A 20,585-nucleotide genomic window follows, 5' to 3' on the forward strand; every position below is an offset into this window, starting at 1 on the left:
GTGAAAATGATCAAACATTATACAACCTTTCAGCAATTTCTCACATCTTCCCATTCTTTTCAGACTGATTTTTGTCCTCTTTGTTTGCATCTTCTTACATTTACCTCAGACTCTCTTGGATTTTTTAAAGCTTTTCTTTTGTCTCTAATTCTCATTCTTACATATCCTGCCATCTTCTACCATACTTATCATGCTTGTATCTCTTTCTTTTGTCCCATGATTCTTTCCCATGCTGTCCTCTCTCCATTATATATCAACATGTACTTATCCATCCATATTTCATCTCTTTCAACTTATCTGTCTTTCACTTACCTTTATCATAACATAAGAACATAAGCAGTGCCTCCGCCGGGTCAGACCATAGGTCCATCCTGCCCAGCAGTCCGCTCTTGCGGTGGCCCAAACAGGTCACGACCTGTCTGAATAACCAGAAGGGGCCCCCTTGCCACCTTGGTTTCCCATTGAAGTCCTATCTTCCCATCGAAGTCCTAATCCTCCGGTCTTGCACATTCACGACTTGGTTGGGTTTCCATACTTATTACCTGGTTAGTTTTCTATACTTGTATTACATCCCAGCACCTCTCTCAGTATCCCACGATCCCTTTATCCCTCAGGAATCCGTCCAATCCCTGTTTGAATCCCTGTACTGTACTCTGCCTGATCACTTCCTCTGGTAGCGCATTCCAAGTGTCCACAACCCTTTGGGTGAAAAAAACTTCCTTGCATTTGTTTTGAACCTATCTCCCTTCAGTTTCTCCGAATGCCCCCTCGTACCTGTTGTCCCCTTCAGTCTGAAGAATCTGTCCCTATCCACCCTCTCTATGCCCCTCATGATCTTGAAGGTCTCTATCATATCTCCCCTGAGCCTCCTCTTTTCCAGAGAGAAGAGCCCCAGCCTATCCAACCTCTCGGCGTATGGGCAGTGTTCCAGCCCTTTTACCAGTTTCGTTGCTCTCCTTTGGACTCTCTCAAGTACCGCCATGTCCTTCTTGAGGTGTGGCGACCAATACTGAACGCAGTATTCCAGATGTGGACGCACCATCGCTCGATACAATGGCATGATGACTTCCCGCGTCCTGGTTGTTATGCCCCTCTTTATGATGCCCAGCATCCTGTTGGCTTTTTTCGAGGCTGCTGCGCACTGTGCAGATGGCTTCAGTGATGCATCCACCAGCACACCCAAGTCTCTCTCAAGTCTGCTGTCTCCCAACAATGCCCCCCCCCAATTTGTAGTTGAACAACGGGTTCTTTTTCCCTATATGCATGACCTTGCATTTTTCCATGTTAAAGCGCATTTGCCATTTGTTTGCCCAGTCTTCCAGCTTGTCCAGGTCCCTTTGCAGGTCCTCACACTCCTCCCTGGACCTAACTCTACCGCACAGTTTGGTATCGTCTGCAAATTTTATAACCTCGCACTTTGCCTCCTTTTCCAGGTCATTGATAAATATGTTGAAGAGTAACGGCCCCAACACCGATCCCTGTGGCACACCGCTCGTGACTCCCCGCCAGTCAGAATATTGGCCCTTCACTCCGACCCTCTGCAGTCTACCCGACAACCAGTGCTTGATCCATCTGTGCACATCCCCTTCCACCCTGTGGTTCCACAGCTTCCTAAGCAGCCTTTCATGTGGCACCTTGTCGAAAGCCTTTTGAAAATCAAGGTAAATGATGTCTATGGGTTCCCCATTGTCCACCCGACTGCTTTTTCCCTCAAAGAAGTACAGAAGGTTCGTTAAGCATGACCTTCCCTTACAGAATCCGTGCTGGCTTGTTCTCAGTAGGCCATTTCTCTCGATGTGCTCGCAAATGCCGTCTTTGATCATAGCTTCCACCATCTTCCCTATAATTGAAGTCAGGCTCACCGGCCTGTAGTTCCCGGGGTCACCCCTCGATCCCTTCTTGAAGATAGGTGTGACATTCGCCAATTTCCAGTCCTCTGGTACCTCTCCAGTTTTCAAGGATAGGTTGCAAACATGCTGGATTGTGCCCGCTATTTCTTGTCTTAGTTCCTTTAGAACCCTTGGGTGGATCCCGTCTGGGCCCGGTGATTTGCCGCATTTTAACCTGTCTATCTGTTTGAGGACATCCTCCTTACTTACCTCTATGTGCTCCAATTTTTCGGCCTGTTCCCCACTCATGAGCTCCTCTGAGTCCGGTATATTAGATGTGTCTTCTCTCGTGAAAACCGACGAGAAGAACATGTTCAACCTCTCAGCTACCTCTTTATCCTCTTTAATCACTCCCTTCCTATTCCCATCGTCCAACGGCCCCACCTCCTCTCTCGCTGGTCGCTTCCCCTTTACGTAACTGAAGAATGCCTTGAAGTTTTTCGCCTCCCTGGCCAGCCCCTCTTCGTATTTCCCTTTTGCTTTTCTAACCTCTCGGTGGCATTCCTTTTGGCATTTCCTGTGCGCTTGGTGATTTTCTTCCGTTGGGTCCTTTTTCCATCTCTGGAAGGATACTTTTTTGTCATTTATTGCCCTCTTTACTTCAGTTGACATCCAAGCCGGGTCCTTTGACCGCTTGTTCTTGCAGCCTTTCCTGAAACTGGGGACGTACATTCTTTGTGCTTTCTGCAGGGTGTCCCTGAATAGGGTCCAGGCGCTTCCTACAGTCTCCATCCTAAAGATGTTTCTGAGCTTCCTCCCCACCATTTCCCTCATAGCAACATAGTTTCCTTTCCTGAAGTTGAGCGCAGTTGTTGCGATCCTCCTTACTATGGGAGTCCCCCTTTCTAATTTGAATCTGATCGCGTTGTGGTCACTGTTGCCTAGTGGTCCTCCCACTTCTACCCCTCTTGCAGGCCCCCCTAATCCGTTTAGGATGAGGTCAAGAGTAGCACCCCCTCGCGTCGGTTCCCTGACTAGTTGCTCCATGAAGCAGTCCCTCACGGCTTCTACAAATCCTGTTTCCCTAGTGCAGTTGGAGTGACCCGTACTCCAGTCTATCCCCGGGTAGTTGAAGTCCCCCATCACTGTTACACTTCCAGTCCTGCATTCCTGTCTCAGTTCAGCTTCCAAGTCGTGTCCGACTCCTTCTGGCGTACCAGGTGGGAGATAGTACAGCCCCAGTTTTATGCCTGCACCCTTGTTTCCCGGCAATTTGACCCATAGCGATTCCAGCCCCTCTGCCTTCGTTGCCATATCCCTCCCGACCGAGTAGACAGAGTCCTTTATATATAGTGCTATGCCTCCTCCCTTCTTGTAGGTCCTGTCCCCCCTGTAGAGCTTGTACCCCGGCAGCGCCACATCCCATTGATTTTCCTCTGTCCACCAGGTTTCTGTAATTCCAATGATATCCAGGTCCTCCCCCTTGGCCACGACTTCTAGTTCACCCATCTTGGCCTTGAGGCTTCTTGCATTTGCGTATAAGCACCGCAGGTCCCGTTGTTTTTCCTCCACCTCTGCATTTACCTGGGCCGCCTCCCCTTGAATTTGAATTTCGGGCAGCTCTCCAGTTCCCTGTGCTTCTGCTTTGCCATCAGCCTTTACCCTCATAGCTTTCGGCTTCCCCACTTTCCCGCCACCCCACTTCCCCGCTTTTCCTCTGGGTTTTCTAGCCCTACCTGCCCCCTCTTGGGCTATCATCCCTTGAGCCTCAGTTTGATCCCCTTCGCCTTGTGGCACCCCTATATTGCCCTCAGCTTTCGCCCTCGTGCCACCCAGTCCCCCTGTGTCTCCATGCCCCTTAGTCTCCTCCCAGCAAGCTCCCTTTACCTGATGTTTCCCTCGCTGTCTGATCATAAGATCCACCGGTCTCTCTACTTCCTCCTTGCAGTCATCCCTTTCAGCATCTTGTCCTGTTTCTTTCCCCCACCTCACTGTTCTTTTCCTGAGCCCCAGCTGAGCTCAATCAATCACCAAAAGGCTTAAAAACCTTCCCAGTGTGGAAAGACTTCAATGCTCAGCAGCACAATACAAGAATAAGATGAGGGAGGAAAGGATTCTCTAGACTGTAGTTCTCTGAAAAATGACATTTTCTGTATGTTTGTTCTTCCTGCTAAAATATTATGACACAGATTGACGAAAAAAAAAAAATCCTAACAAAAGCAGCCTTGTAGAGAACACAGTTTCCTATGCTTTTTCTTCCCAAACAGCTAAGTTGCTCTCCACAAGATCCTATGTGCATGTATTCTCTTCAGAAATGAACTTCCCAATAGATTAGACTAGGTAAGTATCTGTAACCAAGCATTCTGCCACTAGACATACAGGCCCTGATTCTCCAAAAGTGCGTCCCGATTTTAGGCAGCTGTAGGCGTCCTACAGCTGTCTAATCAGCCAATCGGGATGCACGTTTTTTTTTTTAAAAAATGCTCCCCAGGCAGGCCTGAAGGTGCCTCCGGGAGCCTAGGGAGACCCGCAAGACGCCTAAGCTCGCCTAAGGGCCTTAGGCGAACCTAGGTGGCCCTACGCATCTCCCTAGTAGAGGAAGAAACCTTAAAATGTAGGCCAGCAAAATGCTGGTCTACATTGTAAGTAGACGCAGCCGCTATACTTATCGCGGCAAGGGATCTCTCTGCGGCTATAAGTATAGCGGGCCGCGGCCTGTCCGATCGGATGCCCCCCCCGACACTACCGACCGCCCCCCCCGACATTACCGATCTCCCTCCCACCCCGACACTACCGATTGCTGGCAGGAGGGTGTCCAATCCTTCCTGCCCGAAGACGCCCCCCCCGCCCCCCCGGCGCTAACAACCCCCAAACCTCCAAACTAACCTGTTCTTCAGGCCAGACGGTTCTTGCCCGTCCAGCCTGTAGGCCCGCCTGGTAGAAATGAGGCGGGCTCGCCCCTTCCCGGCCCATCCCGCCGAAGCCTAAGGCCTGATTGGCCCAGGCTCTAGAAGCCTGGACCAATCAGGCCTTAGGCATAGCGGGTCCGCCCATCCCCACTTAATCTAAGGCCTGATTGGCCAATCAGACCTTAGACTTAGTGGAGATGGGCGGACGCCCACAGCTGCCTAAAATCGGGACGCACTTTTGGAGAATCAGGGCCACAGTATGCTCCTACAATTGCACCTAGGCCCCATTTCTACCCATGACCATCTGATCAATGTGTCATCATAAAATGATACCCTGGATTAATTTTCTAATAATTCCTAGCATCTTGTTTGCTTTCTTGGCTACCGTCGCACATTGGGTGAAAGGTTTCAGCATATTATCCACGATGACATCCAGATCTCTTTCTTGAGCGCTTATCCCCAAGGTGAACCCTATCATCTGATAACTATAATTTGGATTATTCTTACCAATGTACTTCACTTTTGCATTTGTCCACATTAAATGTAATCTGCCATTTGGACACCCAATCTTCCAATTTCCCAAGGTCGTCCTGCAATTTTTTACACTCCACATGCATTTTAACCACTATGAACTGTTTAGCATCATCTACAAATTGACATCACCTCACTTGCCGTTTCAATTTCCATATCATTTATAAATAAGTTAAATAGCACCGATCCCAATACAGATCCATGCGGCACTCCACTGTTTACACATCTCCATTGAGAAAAATGGCCATTTAACCCTACCCTTTGTTTTCTTTCTGATAACTAACTAAACTAAACTAAACCTTGGGTTTATATACCGCACCATCTCCACGAATGCGGAGCTCGGCACGGTTTACAGGAAGAAGGATGAGAGAGGAACTACAGTGGAGAGATTAAAGAGTTAGGTGTAAAGGGGAAGGTGAGAGGCCTAACAGGGGGGAAGTGTTACAGTTTTGAGAATAGCCAGGTTTTTAGGTGTTTGCGGAAGAGTTGGAGGGAGCTTGAGGTTCGGAGTGGGGAGGTGAGGTTATTCCAGATCTCAGTGATTCTAAAGGGGAGGGATGACCCAAGTTTGCCTGCATGGGAAATACCTTTTATGGAAGGGAAGGATAGTTTAAAAATTTGGGAGTATCTGGAGGAAGTAGGGGTTGGGGAGTTCCAGGATAGAGGGATAACGGCAGGAAGGATGCCATGTAGGATCTTGTAGGCCAGACACGCACATTTGAAGTGGATCCTGGGGATTACTGGGAGCCAATGGAGCTTAGACAGGAGTGGTGAGACGCGATCAAATTTGCTTTTCGCGAAAACAAGCTTAGCTGCGGCATTCTGAATCCGCTGAAGTCTGTGGAGGCTTTTCTTAGTTAGGCTGAGGTAGATAGAATTGCAATAATCCAATCTGGAGAGGATGATGGATTGTACTAGGACTGCAAAGTGTTTTTGGTGAAAATAGGGTCTGACTTTCCTTAGCATGTGAAGGCTGAAGAAGCATTTCTTCACCAGGGATTGGAGATGTTCGTTGAAGGATAGAGAAGAGTCTAAGGTGACACCCAGAACTTTGCTTGAGAACTCGAGCTGTAATGGGGGGCCGGAGGACAATGGGATGGAGGAAGGTAGATGGTCTAATATTGGGCCGAGCCAAAGGAGTTTTGTTTTGGACTCGTTTAGTTTCATATGCATTGTGAATGCCCAGGATTGGAGGTTCTTTATGCATGAGGATATGTTCGTGGAGAGGTTAGTGAGGTTCGAGTAGGTCTCAAGGAGGATGAGGATGTCATCAACGTAAGTGTAAAGAGTTTCAAGGGGGGAATTCTTAATTCTTAACCAATTCTTAATTCAGAATTCAACATTGTCTCCTATCCCATGACTCTTTAATTTTCTCAGGAGCCTCTCATGAGGAACTTTGTGAAAAGTTTTCTGGAAATTCATGCAGAGATCCTACAGGCTCCATGGCTTCATCAGGAATCTTCCACAGCAACAAACATAATGGGTTCAACATCAAGCTAAACAAACTTACAGAGTGACAGAGTGAACATAGTAACATAGTAGATGACGGCAGATAAAGACCCAAATGGTCCATCCAGTCTGCCCAACCTGATTCAATTTAATTTTTTTTTTTTTTTCTTCTCAGCTATTTCTGGGCAAGACTCCAAAGCTTTACCCGGTACTGTGCTTGGGTTCCCACTGCCAAAATCTCTGTTAAGACTTACTCCAGCCCATCTACACCCTCCCAGCCATTGAAGCCTTCCCCTGCCCATCCTCCACCAAACGGCCATACACAGACACAGACCGTGCAAGTCTGCCTAGTAACTGGCCTTGTTCAATATTTAATATTATTTTCTGATTCTAAATCTTCTGTGTTCATCCCACGCTTCTTTGAACTCAGTCACAGTTTTACTCTCCACCACCTCTCTTGGGAGCGCATTCCAGGCATCCACTACCCTCTCCGTAAAGTAGAATTTCCTAACAATGCCCCTGAATCTACCACCCCTCAACCTCAAATTATGTCCTCTGGTTTTACCATATTCCTTTCTCTGGAAAAGATTTTGTTCTACGTTAATACCCTTCAAGTATTTGAATGTCTGAATCATATCTCCCCTGTCTCTCCTTTCCTCTAGGGTATACATATTCAGGGCTTCCAGTCTCTCCTCATACGTCATTTGGCGCAAGCCTCCTATCATTTTCGTCGCCCTCCTCTGAACCGCCTCAAGTCTTCCTACGTCTTTCACCAGATACGGTCTCCAAAACTGAACACAGTACTCCAAGTGGGGCCTCACCAATGACCTGTACAGGGGCATCAACACTTTCTTCCTTCTACTGACTACACCTCTCTTTATACAGCCCAGAATCCTTCTGGCAGCAGCCACTGCCTTGTCACACTATTTTTTCGCCTTTAGATCTTCGGACACTATCACCCCAAAGTCCCTCTCCCCGTCCGTGCATATCAGCTTCTCTCCTCCCAGCATATACGGTTCCTTCCTATTATTAATCCCCAAATGCATTACTCTGCATTTCTTTGCATTGAATTTTAGTTGCCAGGCATTAGACCATTCCTCTAACTTTTGCAGATCCTTTTTCATATTTTCCACTCCAAGCTTGAGGTTGACCCCGTTCTGTTTGCTGCTGTGGAAGATTCCTGATGAAGCTGTGGAGGTGAAGCAGGGATGACCCTGTAGGATCTCAGCATTGACTTTAAAATTCAAGTGGAAGAAATAAACGCTGCTAGTGAGAACCATTGCTGGAGGAAAAGAGAACGGCCAGCTATCAACAAAAGCTAAGTGGCATTTTTTTGATGTTGGATGCCACATGGAAGATTTTTCTACAGGGAGCTGTTTTTCAATGACTGAATTGTGAACTCATAATGGTAGCAGATAATACAAGTTTTTCACAGATTAAGCTGGGAGTTTTTTTGGTCATATGACGCTGAACTGAGGACTTTTTTCTCCCAAGCCATGCCACCAATTTCTCCCTGCTTCCCCGACGCCAGGCCAGGCGCATACAAGTGCCGGGCCCACAGCCTCCCCCCCCCCCGATCAATTATGACATCAGAGAGGAATTTCCAGGCCAGCCAGGCAGCAATTGGCTGGCCCGGAACTTCAGGGGGAAGGCTGTGGGCCCGGTGATTGTATGCGGGATGGGCTCCGTGATCAATTCATGTTGCCTTTGCGATCTACTGGTCGATCGTGATCAACCTTTTGGGCACCCCTGTAATACGTTGTCCCCTGGGTAGTAAAAGGACTCCAGCATCTACATATGAGTAAATATTATTGTTAGAACTGTAGTTGAAATCACCCATTATTATAATGTTGCCCAATCTGCTAGCTTTCCTAATCTCTGAAAACCCTACCTGTATATGTCTTCCCTTCACACGTGGAATTTCTACCTATATGGATTCCATCCACACTGCTATCTGTATCATGCAGAATGTTTATTTTGTTTGATTCAATTCCCTTTTTAACATATAGTGTAACTCCTCCAATTTGATCCACTCTATCAGTGTCCCATTGATTGTCCTCTTTCCACCAGGTCTCTGAGATGCCTATTATATCTACTGTACCTCATCATTCAGTGCTATCTACTCTAATGCTCCTTTTTTTTTTTTACTTCTAGCATTTGTTTTTTTCTTGTGTCTATAGGCTGCAGAGAAGTTGACAGGGATAACTTGACATATTTACTCTGCTTCCCTCTTAAGCACTCTTGGCTTTCTTTCATCATTTTTGAAACTTCTCTATTGGGACTCCCTAAATGTTCTGATTCAACAGTATCCTTCAAGGATGCTCCATACCAAACCATCTGGTAGATCAGACTTCTATTCAGCTATAGATTCCTGTGTGTATGGGGGGGGGGAAGGAGTGATACGGGAAAGAGAGGGATGTATGTCTTAGTCTGATCTTGGCAGGAGGGTCTTGAGAGGAGGTCTTACCAACTATAATTGCACTCTGCACAGAGAAAAAATTTTAGATTCATTTGGCCTCTTTTATTCTGATTTTCAGAGATATATTTTCACATCTACACAGTTTTTCTTAAAAATGGAGTGCTGAAATCTTTAGCATGTACTAATTAACTTAATGCATTTTAAATTCATAGATTAACGTATGCTAATTTGAATTAATGCACACTATATTTTGTGAGGCATACCTAGTTATACATCCCACGTATTCTTCAGTCCTAATCCTTTTCAACAACTCCTACCTCCAGATCACTCACCGGTTTCACTAACTCTCTCCAAAGAGATCTGCTTCCACCACAGCCCTTGCAGCTCAGCCTCTCGTTCCTGTGACTAGAGAAGCCTTACTAGCTGGAGCCTACCACTGCCTCTGCATTGGGCTAAACTCAGAAAAATATCTATGCACTCAGCCATTCTTCTGGCTTTGACAGAGGTAATTTACAGCTTTTTAGAATCCTGAAAAAAATCCTGACATCCTAGCCTCCTGAATCCTGGGCACGTCTGACAGAGCCCTGAGGCACATTTCTAGTTTGACTATGCCTTAATCTGGCTCTGGGTAAAAACTTGCCCCCTCTTTTACTAAGGTGCGCTAACCGATTGCGCGCGCTAATCGAATTAACGCACGGTAATTGAATTAGCACGCACTAAACGCTAACACAGCCATAGACTAACATGCACACGTTAGTTTTTAGCACACGCCAAATTGATTAGCGAGCGCTAAACGGTTAGCGCACCTTAGTAAAAGAGGGCCTTAGATTATGTGTTCTCCAGAGACAGAAGAAATACCTAGCAACCTTGACTGTACCCATCTTCAGTGGCTTGCAAGCAGTAGGTAATAAATGATTTTTTAAGTGGATAAATGAGTATATAGATCAGGGGTGCCCATCCCGGGCTCTGCGTTCACCCTGTTCCCCGACGCCACAACAGGCCAGCAGCGACTACAGAAGTGCCAGGCAAGCTAGCCCCCCTCCACCCCCGACATCAAGTCTGACATCAGAGAGGAAGTTACGGACCAGCCAATCGCTGCCTGGCTAGCCCGGAAGACGTCATGGGGGGAAGGCTGCTGGCCTGTTGCGGTGTCGGGAAACAGGCGTCAACGGCAGCGGTGGTTTGGGGGCCTGTTCCCAGATGTCGGCATTGGCTTGGGGGTCTGTTTACAGATGACAGCCCCAGTGGTGGCTTGGGGAGACAGAAAGACAGGGAGGCAGAACGGGGAGACAGACAGAAAGACAGAACAGGAAGACAAAAAGACAGACAGGGAGACAGAAAGAATGAAAGGGGAGTAGGGAGACAGAAAGAAAGAAAGGGGGGCATGCAGACCGAAAGAATGAAAAGGGGGTAGGGAGACAGAAAGAATGAAAAGGGGGGCATGGAGACAAAGAAAGACAGCAGAGAGAAAGAATGTAAGAAAGGGGGCCAGGAGACAGAAAGAAAGACAGCAGAGAGGAAGAAAATAAGAAAGGGAGCAGGGAGACAGAAAGAAAGACAGACAGAGAAAAAGAAAGAAAGGGGGGGCAGGGAGACAGATAGAAGGAAGGGGGCAGGGAGAGAGGAAGGAAAAGGGTGGAGGGAATGGAGTGTGTTGGGTGGCAGGGGGCAGGCAGAGAGAGAGGATGAAAAAGTTGGACTCATGGAAGGACAGAGATGTTGGTTTGGGAATGGAATGAGGTCTGGAGGAGTCAAAGCATGCAGGAGGCAGAAAGGAAGGAAGAAATATTGCATGCACAGTCAGAAGAAGAAAATGCAACCAGAGACTCATGAAATCACCAGACAACAAAGATAGGAAAAAATGATTTTATTTTAAATTTAGTGATCAAAATGTGTCCACTTTGAGAATTTATATCTGCTGTCTAAATTTTGCTCTATGGCCCCCTTTTACTATACCGCAGTAGCGGATTTTAGCGCAGGGAGCTTATGAGCGTCGAGAGCAGCGCGGGGCATTCAGCACAGCTCCCTGTGCTAAAAACTGTTATGGCAGTTTAGTAAAAAGGGAAGGGGTACATTTGTCTATAGTTGTTACTGAGATGACATTGCATATTTTAAAGTCATCTGCCTTGACCTCTTTGGAAACCCCCACCCCAAATATAAATGATAATTAACATTTTCTCTGCATACAGTGTGCTGAGATTTTATTGTTGGAAGATCATTTTGACTTGGTCATTTTTTAAGTAGCTTGCAAGCCAAGTGTGGGCACCCCTGATATAGAGGCACATATGTTGCCTAATATCAGTTCCTTAGCCCTATGTTATTTGCCTGAACTTTCAACTCTTTCCCTTTCACTGCCCTCCATAGCAACTCCAAGCATACCAAAATTGGACATACAAGTCTACATGTTCAGACACGCAGATTTATGACTTAATCATTTCACACAAATAAACTCATTTATTTTATTGATTGAAATCCAGCTGTGGTTTGTTTAGTGGCAGCCCTTCAACTTTATTCCACTGAAACAAAAATATATATGTTTGTAAAGTTATGAATTTAATCTACAATGCTGTGTAGAGAACTTAGATTGTGTCATCAATCTGAACCCAATTTCTTAAACTGGCACATTAATCTAATGCACTCTGGACAATTATTCAGTGAAAATAATTGGTATCCCATTAGCACAGTCAATAGTTTTCAGAATGATATTGTTTTTTCAATTAATGTATTTGAGATGAAAAGAAAATGGAAACCTGAGTGCGTGGCAAGGAATAATAAAATACGGTTTTGAACGAATACTGATAACTAATTAGTATTGCTAAGATTATCCTCTCATTATTCAGAAGACTTATATCTAAGCTAGAACATTTCAGAGAAGACCTGTTGTCCACAGAAGACCTAAATATCCCAATTTTATTATGTTTCTAAAACAGTTCTGGATCATTAACATTTATCTTCCTCGATGCTCATTGACATTTTTTTGACAGCACAAGCTGAGCCTTCTATATTTTCAGAGTCTGTAACTCAATCTGAGAGCTTTTTACCATTCAATAACATATTTCACAGACAGAAATACTGAATATCAAACATAGTTTAATATATACATACTTAATATACAATGAGGCCTTTTTAGTAACTTGTGTAAGGTTTTGCAATTACTATGTTATAACTGCCAAAATTAATACAGCAACCTCAAAACCTCTTTGTAAACTGTCAAGCCTGTCCTTAGCAAGTTCCCACTTACGCCCAGATTCACTAAAGATGGCGATTCAATCGCTGTTGGCGGATTCTCTGGCAGATTTTGAAACAGCAATTGATTCACTATCTTTTTTGCATGCAAATGATTTGCACGGAGAAATTATTTGCATGCAAACTCCCTGACTCAATCGCTCAGTGAGCAATTGAGTCGGGGCAGAGCCCTGACAGTAGTGACAGGAGAAGAATCCTCCTGTCACTGCTGTCAGGGCTTCTGCTGGCTTTTTTTTTCCCTTTTTTTTAATGGGCCAGATATTTTGTGTGTATTACACTTGCAAAATATCTGGCCAATAAAAAAAATGAAAACCTATGTCTCCTGGAAAGAATACACTGCTACCGGTAAGACCCTTACCACAAAATGACTCAGCCCTCACACGAATGCTGTTTCTTAGATATGAATTTATTTATAAAGTCAATAACAACATACAAGATAGAATAGAAAATGACAGCTTCAGTGTGCAATAGAAAGGAGGTAAAATCCACACCTGCAGTGTGCAGAAATACCCCGTCTACTACTTACTTCCCTATTGCAAGCTGCCGATATACTTTGTAGCCTTGAATTACAATCTATTAAGCATGTTCTGATTGGTAGATGTCATTAGCATAATTAATCAATTATTAGTCAATTGGCCATAGATATCTATTTCTTCTCCTAATTGGCCATGTCCTTTATTGATATATAAGCAATTAGCATTTAAGTAATGTCATTAAAGCAATTAGAATTGACATATGTTATTACCAGACTTGGGGTGATGGTCAAAACCCACCTAACTTATCTATGCCCAACACCCTTCATAACTGGGGCTTTCCAAAGGTTATCTGTGTATGACTTACACTCCTCTCCAGAAAGTCCCACACTCTGTCCTGGATCCACATTCTTTAGAAGAGCAGGTGCTGTGGTTTGAATACGTGCCAGGATCTGCTGTCCAAAACTGTCCATATTTCCATTGGGCAAGGGATACACATTTCTATTTCTGGTTACCTGTGCTGTTCTTGAAGGTTATCTGATTGTTTGTCTCATAGATGTAGACACTGTACATCTCATCCTCCAAGTCCAGATTAGTAGCCATTGAGACGCAGTAATCTGATGCTTTATCGCAATGCTCCAAATGTAACAAAGACCAGTCTTTGGTTTCTTATTCAAAAATCCAGATATTAATTTATACCACTGAGCGGCTTGGTGTCCCAGGAAGTCTGCCTGAAAACATAAGACCGGCAAGCTATATTGATTTTTAAGATTTTTCCAATCAAGGAACCCCTCCTGAATGGCCTGCTTCAACTGCAACCATCTATAATTTTGTGATTTATTAAGACCAAATGTGTGTTGCAATCGTGAAAAGTCAAGCAGCTTACCATCTGATATTACATCATCCAAAGTGTGTATACCTGCCTTCATCCAATGCTTCCAGATGACCTTAAACCCACCAATTTGAATCTTGGAGTTCAGCCATAGGGACTGACAAGTGGACTTATGGATCAGAATAAGTGTTAAATTATTAATACATTTTAATGTCTGCCATGTGTCCATCAAAATTCTATTGTCCTTATATAACCTCAGAAACTTGATACTTAAAACGTGACACAATCTCAGCAGAGACAGGAGTTGACATGCCAACCATAACCAATCAGGAAGATTTTCCATGAGCTTGGGAAGGATCCAGTACATACCCTGACACATTATATAGGCTTGATGGTACCTATAAAAATTTGAGAAATTTACCCCACCCGCCGCAATTGTTTTTTGTAAAGATACTAAAGTAATTCGAGCTGCTTTACCCAGCCAAATAAATTTGGTAAGTATACTATTTATTTTCATTTTTTCCTCCAAACGTTGAAAATGAAGATTTATTAAAGTTGGCAAATATGCAACAAGGTCCCAAATGGAGTCAAGAGTTACCTCTCAGGGTCTCAGGAGTTGAGAAAAGGGAACTTGAAAGTTGAATTCCTCTCCAACTGCTGCACTCTCAAGCTGCTCGCTATCCTAGGTTCTTCCGTCCCCAGATGTTACCGCCATCTCAGGTGCCACAATCCCTTGTCTGTTCTTTCTGGCCTCCAGAATGGATTGCGCTCCAATATCCGGGTGCTCATCCTTTCGCGGGGAGCTGATGTCCTGAGAGCGTGGGGGCAGAGCACTAGTGTCGGGACTGAGAATGGTTTCGAATCCCAAGGAGACCGCCTCCGTCCCGCTAAACCGGGGCATTTCCAGCTAGAAAGTCTCCAATGAAGGGTGGGCAGCCTGCATTCATCGCAGTAGCTCCTCAATGTTGCCAGAGCTGGTCAGTTCAGAGATCAGAGGCCCCAGACAAATTCCTTCCCTCCGTTTCGGCATCCAAATTCAGAAAAAAAATTTCTACATAAGAATTGCCGCTGCTGGATCAGACCAATGGTCCATCCTGCCCAGCAGTCCGCTCACGCGGTGGCCTCAAGGTCAAGACCAGTGCTCCAAATGAGTCCACTCTCACCAGTTTAGCATGAACTTGTCCAACTTTATCTTGAAACCCTGGAGAGTGTTTTCCTCTATAACAGAGCGTTCCAGTTTTCCTCTATAAGAGCGTTCCAGTTTCCTACCACTCTCTGGGTGAAGAAGAATTTCCTTACGTTTGTACGGAATCTATCCCCTTTCAACTTTAGAGAGTGTCCTCTCGTTCTCCCTACCTTGGAAAGGGTGAACAGTCTGTCTTTCTCTACTAAGTCTATTCCCTTCAGTATTTTGAATGTTTTGATCATGTCCCCTCGCAGTCTCCTCTTTTCAAGGGAGAAGAGGCTCAGTTTCTCTAATCTCTCGCTGTACGGCAACTCCTCCAGCCCCTTAACCCTTTCGAGTATTACCCTATCCTTCTTCATGTACGGCGACCAGTGCTAGATGCAGTACTCCAGGTGAGGGCGTACCATGGCCCAGTACAGCGGCATGATAACCTTCTCGGATCTGTTCGTGATCCCATTCTTAATCATTCCTAGCATTCTGTTCACCCTTTTCGCCACCGTAGCACATTGTGCAGATGGCTTCATGGACTTGTCGATCAGAACTCCCAAGCCCCTTTCCTGGGAGGTCTCTCCAAGTACCGCCTCAGACATCCTGTATTCGTGATAAGAGGAGCTCTCTGGTGCGTATAGCTCAACCAGGTCAGTCCACAGCCATCTTGGATCTCTAGATACATTTATTGTATAGCTTAAAACCAATGCTGTCACCAGTTGATTTTCGTGCTGCCAGTTGTATTTAGAATCCAATATAAAACAATTATGTTATGTCACCAATTTCTATATGGCAGGATACCTGAATTTTTTAAGAGTTTGATGTCTGGTTACCAACCATTAAGATCATTGTGTTCCAAAAGTTCAGCAGTGTTGAAAACAAAGGCCAATTCTAAATATGTGGATACAAATGCTGACCTTTTCATTGTGGAATAGCCTTGTTGGCCAAATTTGAAAATGTAGTGATAGGAGTTCATTCAGGAAACTGTTGAAAACAAAACTATTTGTTAATGCATTTCTTTGAGCATTTGATCTTTTGTAATGATTGAATCTTTCTGCTTTTACTTTTTTTTGTTCTGACCTATTTTAATATTTTATGTATGTAAACTTTTTGTAAACCGTTTTCAAATAAAACGGTATAGAAATTTTAAAAATAAATAAATTCATCCTCTTCACTCCCTCCCCCACAACAAAGTGCTAGGGAGGTTAGAGCTCTTCAGTTTGGAGATGCAAAAGCTGAGGGGAAATCCTGAGTGGAGTGAAACAAATTGAAATCAGAGAAAGCATTTCCTTTTACTTAACACAGACTTGGGCTTTGGATCTTATTATCGGACAATGTAGTTAAAGCAGTTAGCATAGCTGAGGGTTGGTTTTTTTTTTTTTTTTTTTTAAGTTTTGGACTTATTCCTAGAGACAAAGAGCCTGATTGCCAATCAACCACTAGGCATCGTTTATAGAATCGTTCCTAGAGGTGCCTAACTAAACTTAGGAGTAAGTAGGCTTCTTAATGTTAGACACCGGTATATTAGGCTAGGCCTAATTTACCAGAGACTAACACAGATGCCTAACACACAGAGACTAACACAAATGGTGTGTGGTGAGGGATTTCAGGGGATTCAATGAACCTCCAGTTCTATAGCCCTGCTTTTTCAAATCTTTTTTGTTTACTTTTTGCTTGATGCAGTTGAATTGGTTGAGTAGGCAGCCTGTTCAACCAGTCAAACTGTACCAAAAAGTAAACAAACAAAAAAAGCAGAGCTCTTGGGCTGGGTATTCTCCAAACCCCCTCCTGAAGGCCCTGGCAGTACTGATCTGAATTTAATTAGCTGAGCAGCATCTGCCTTTAGGGGATGGGGCGCTTCCCCTAAAGGCTCTGATTGCACGCCACTGTGCCTACTAGTGCTGCCCGATTCACTAATTCACTTTGGTTCACTTTAAAAAAAAAAATCAGACTCACCGATTTAGTGAGTCTTTCAGTCTCCTGAAATGTCCAGGTCTTGTCCGGGTCTCCCAAAGCAACAGCAGCAGCGGTGGAGGAAGCCAGTGGGCAGATACAGGCAGTGAACAGGCTGCTCCTGGCCTGCCATGCTGGGGTCTTACTTCTGCCATGTCACTGATGAGATCACTGATGATGTGGCAGAGGGAAGCCCTGGCGGACAGGCCATGAGCAGCCTGTTCACTGCTTGTCTCTGCCTGCCCACTGGTCTCCGCCACCACTGCTATTGCTTTAGGAGGCCCAAAAGTTGAGGTCTCATGGGGGGAGGGGGTGTCAATCGGGAAATGATGTACAGAACAGGAGGGATGGAAAGCTGTTGCACAGGTGAATAAGAGGGAGGGATGGAAAGCTGCTGTAGAGGTGCATACGAGAGATGGAAAGCTGCTGCATATTGTACTTCTACCCGCAGGCGAAACAAGTCAGAAGCATCTTTTGGATGCTACTGTCTCCCCTATCAAGCTTTTCTCTGCAGTAAGCCCCATGCAGGGCCCATTTGACTTCCAGCTTCAGAGCCAGTTCTGTGCATGCTTGAGTATCTCTAATGCAGAGAAAACTCCTTAATGGTGTCTCTAGATGGCTAATATCCATTGAGTTTAGCACCCCAAATTATTTTGAAACCTTGGCTCTTACGTCATGTAGCCCCTGTGCCCTCCCTCCTATTCCTGTAGCTTTATCGACAAAGGAAACAGCAGTGAATAAAAAGACTCCTATCTGCTGGATGGGATAAAGAGGAGAAGTTAGGGAACCTGAAAAGCTGTGCAGGAACCCTGAAATACTGAGTATAAATATATGTATAAATATGAAATATATGTATAAATATATATCCCTCATTCATATATATATATGGCTCTCAAAAGAGTGTGTATATATTTATACACACTCAGTATTTCAGTATTTTTGAAGATCCCTCATTCATATTCATATATATATCTTCAAAAAGTTTCCACACTTATTTATTAAATACCTCAAAATCAAATTATATCACATTTTCACATAATCACCCTGTTGCTTGACTGACTAGTCACATGACATTCTACGACACACCCTCTTACCACTTCTTCCGCCCTAACCACTTCCCACGAAAATATGAAAACTTTTTGAAGAACCCTTGTGTGTGTGTATATTTATTTATTTCTATCTATTCATGTCCTGAAAAAAAGGGTAGGTGGGGGGAAGGGGAGTTGTGTCACATGATTTCTATTAATGAGCTATTGATTTTCAGTAAAATTATGTTTAGTTAGAACCAGTGGTATACAGTGGTGCCTCACACAACGAACTTAATTCGTTCCAGGAGCAAGTTTGTTATGCGAAAAGTTCGTTATGTGAAACGCGTTTTCCCATAACAATACATGTTAAAAAAAATAATTCGTTCTGTAGCATAAAATATGCTAAGATGACATAAAAAAAGATAAATTTTTGGTTATTATTTTTATTTAGATACATCTAAAAACATAATTGTTTTTTAAAACAACACACATTTTTTAAATTTAAAGACAGACTAAGTAGAGTCTAATTTTACAGTGAGAGAGGGCAGAGTCTCAGCGGCAAAAACTGGGACTTAACTGTTCATTTTTTTTTTTTTTTTCTACCGTGTTTCCCCGATGATAAGGCAGGGCCATCAAATAAGACAGCCCCCCCTTTTTAGAAAAAAATGTAAAATAAGGCACCCCCCCCGCAAATAAGCCACCCACCGATACCTGCGCTTACCCAAATCGGGTGGTACGGTGGGTGACTCCGTGTGGTCCCTGGCACCCCCGACACGATCGGGGCAAGAGGGAGCTCAAGCCCTCTTGCCCCGCCGACTCCCCGACACGATCGGGGCAAAAGGGAGCCCAAGCCCTCTTGCCCCGCCGATTCCCCAACTCCCCGACAATATCGGGCCAGGAGGGAGCCCAAGTCCTCCTGGCCACGGCGACCCCCTAACCCCACCCTGCACTACATTACGGGCAGGAGGGATCCCAGGCCCTCCTGCCCTCGACGCAAACCCCCCCCTCCCCCCAACGACCGCCCCCCCCAAGAACCTCCGACCGCCCCCCCAGCCGACCCGCGACCCCCCCTGGCCGACCCCCACGACACCCCCAACCCCCTTCCCCGTACCTTTCTGTAGTTGGCTGGACAGACGGGAGCCAAACCCGCCTGTCCGGCAGGCAGCCAACGACGGAATGAGGCCGGATTGGCCCATCCGTCCCAAAGCTCCGCCTACTGGTGGGGCCTAAGGCGCCTGGGCCAATCAGAATAGGCCCGGGAGCCTTAGGTCCCTCCTGGGGGCAGGGCCTGAGGCACATGGTCGGGTTGGGCCCATGTGCCTCAGGCCCCGCCCCCAGGAGGGACCTAAGGCTCCCGGGCCTATTCTGATTGGCCCAGGCGCCTTAGGCCCCACCAGTAGGCGGAGCTTTGGGACGGATGGGCCAATCCGGCCTCATTCCGTCGTTGGCTGCCTGCCGGACAGACGGGTTTGGCTCCCGTCTGTCCGGCCAACTACAGAAAGGTACGGGGAAGGGGGTTGGGGGTGTCGTGGGGGTCGGCCAGGGGGGTCGCGGGTCGGCTGGGGGGGCGGTCGGAGGTTCTTGGGGGGGGCGGTCATTGGGGGGAGGGGGGGTTTGCGTCGAGGGCAGGAGGGCCTGGGATCCCTCCTGCCCGTAATGTAGTGCAGGGTGGGGTTAGGGGGTCGCCGTGGCCAGGAGGACTTGGGCTCCCTCCTGGCCCGATATTGTCGGGGAGTTGGGGAATCGGCGGGGCAAGAGGGCTTGGGCTCCTTTTTGCCCCGATCGTGTCGGGGAGTCGGGGGGGCAAGAGGGAGCCAGGCGGAGAGAGGGCAGTTAAGCGCAGTGCCTGCGCGGAAGGATGCAGCTCGGGCGACTTCGTTGTGTGAAACGAAGTTCGTTGTACGAATCAAGACATAAAGTTCGTTGTGCGCAGCGTGCGCTGTGCGAGGCGTCCGTTGTGTGAGGCACCACTGTAGTTCTAAAGACAGGTATTCTCCGTGATACAAGTATCCAGTAGCATAGTAAGGTGGGGGGGGGGGGTAGTCCTGTTTTAGTAGGGGTGCAGCACCCGTCCTCCTCTCTGTCCCTCCCGCTCCTTCCCCCCCCCATTGCTGTGTGCCACTTCCATTCCCCCGTACCTCTGTAACATTCATAGTGCGTGCAGCAACCCCCCCAACCTGGTTGCTGCTCATGCCATGAACGTTACAGAGGTGCAGGGGGAAGGGAAGCAGTGTGTGCATGCAGCAGTGGGGGGCAGGGAAGGAGTGTGTAGGGGTGGGATGGAGAAAAGGGCGTGGGTGGGCCACTACAAGTATCAATATCTACCCTGCAAGGTTTATCTACACTACACTCTTTACTTATGATTTTATAATGATTCTTGGGGTTCTGATACAAGGAGTCAAGATCCTCAAAGATCTCAAGCTCCAAAAAGTTAACATCTCAGTCTTGACTGCAACTACAAAGGTGGAAAGATACAGCACTGTAGTTTGACCTCTGATATATACTTTGTAATGTGCTCTGCCACCATTGACCATGCAGATTTTTCTTCAAGGTATATACCAAGTATAAACTACTGTAAGCAGAATATGGGAATTTAAACTAGAAGTAAAGTTCTTTTGTTGTGAAGCTAATTTACATTAATACCTATTAAAAAAAAAAAAACAACCAACAGGCAAGCAACAGCTATGGCAAGGGTTGAAGGAGACACACAAACAGTTTTGCAGACAGGAGCCACTGAAAATA

At 45.8% G+C, this 20,585-nt stretch overlaps 1 protein-coding gene across 3 annotated transcripts in view; it reads right to left on the reverse strand.

Annotated features, from left to right (window-relative positions):
• Positions 1-20,585, reverse strand: part of CDH12 (cadherin 12) — a 799,528-nt gene that overhangs the window by 680,452 nt on the left and 98,491 nt on the right. The window lies entirely within an intron of this gene.

The sequence above is a fragment of the Geotrypetes seraphini genome, chromosome 2, assembly GCF_902459505.1.
Source record: "Geotrypetes seraphini chromosome 2, aGeoSer1.1, whole genome shotgun sequence".
Taxonomy (NCBI): Eukaryota; Metazoa; Chordata; class Amphibia; order Gymnophiona; family Dermophiidae; genus Geotrypetes; species Geotrypetes seraphini.